General features: G+C 30.3%; 1 non-coding gene across 1 annotated transcript; it reads left to right on the top strand.

Annotated features, from left to right (window-relative positions):
• Window positions 1-1,024: 1,024 nt before the first annotated feature.
• On the top strand, window positions 1,025-1,106 carry TRNAS-GCU (transfer RNA serine (anticodon GCU)). The gene has a single exon. It is a non-coding gene; the product is annotated as a tRNA-Ser (tRNA).
• The last annotated feature ends 367 nt before the right edge of the window (window positions 1,107-1,473 follow it).

Here is a 1,473-nt window from a genome sequence, read left to right as displayed (position 1 = left end):
TATAAATGATTGTCTATAAGTTGAAAAAGATTGAATGGGGTATCTCCATAAATTTTATTTGTATAAAGGTTGTAGCTACTAATGAGCCAAATCAATGTAATATTTTTCTGCAAATTAATACAAAGGGTTTAGATTTCTAGTTTGGTATTACATATCAATTTTTTTTTACTCAATCTATTTATACATTATTGTTAGCATACATATTATACATTAGTGTATGATTAAAAATAAATATTGTACTTGCAATGAAAATGTAATGAACTTTCTTGCACGTGTAGCGGAGTTGGCTTGGGTCGTGGGTTTGCTCCCCATTGGTCTCAGGTTTGACTTCGAGGCTTGGATGTCACCCGATGCACCTAACATATGAGTTGGGTCATGGGGATACCCTGTGGCAACAAAAAAACAAAATATAATGAACTTGTTAGCCCAAAATATATGTGAATAATGAAAAGGTCATTTAAAATTGTGTAGGGGAACACATGTACCAATAATCACTATGTTCTTGTCCACTTAACCTCCTAATTACTATCTTTGAAAACAACTCATAGGTGATAATTAAAAGCTCGCTAAAATATTCTAAATGTACCAATAGTCGTCCACTTGTACACCTAGTAGTTAAAATTTGAATATTTAATTGGAATTGTGCAACTTTATTGCTAACCATAGTGGATGATTAAAAGGACATTTGTGCATATGTATTGATAAAAAAAATTTATTAGAGGAATATGTATTAGATCAATTGTACAATTTTTTAGTGGTTGCAATTAGACATCACTTATAAATGAAAACTTTTTTTTAATCTTCTATAATGAATCTTCAAAACTTTTTTTTACCTTTGTACATATAACTATCAAAAAAATTAAAACAATAACTTTAAGATCTGATGTACAATTTATAAATGTAAGATGCATGAAATTAAGATGGATAACTACTAAGATCTCTCCCCTAATGATGAAGTGTTAATTAAAACCTTTCCCGTAATAATGTGTATTAATTACATCTTTCTGATAGATAACTCCAACAAGTCGCTTTGGCCGAGTGGTTAAGGCGTGTGCCTGCTAAGTACATGGGGTTTCCCCGCGAGAGTTCGAATCTCTCAGGCGACGATACTCGTTTAAACCATCTGTGAAATTTTTTTAGTAAATTTTGTGTTGGGTAGAATGCAACTCTTCTTATTTGTTATTAGAGTTAAATGATATGATTTACGTTCATTTGCAGGAGGACGGGGCAAGGAGAGAGCTATGACACTGCTACGCTGTTCAGTAGAGTAAACGAGGGTATTAATGATCTTTTTATACTTCATGATATAGAATGATCTGGTTTAGAGTTTATATAGTGAAAAATTAAAAACTTAATTATTATAATTTTTTATTTTTTATTATTTTATCTTTAGTTTCATTTCTTAATTCTCATTTACCTTGAATTTAACTGATCAATCAATTATCTTCATCATGTAATTAGTTAACTTCACAA

Source organism: Cryptomeria japonica, chromosome 6, assembly GCF_030272615.1.
Source record: "Cryptomeria japonica chromosome 6, Sugi_1.0, whole genome shotgun sequence".
NCBI lineage: Eukaryota > Viridiplantae > Streptophyta > Pinopsida > Cupressales > Cupressaceae > Cryptomeria > Cryptomeria japonica.
This window is presented reverse-complemented; position numbering and strand designations above follow the sequence as displayed.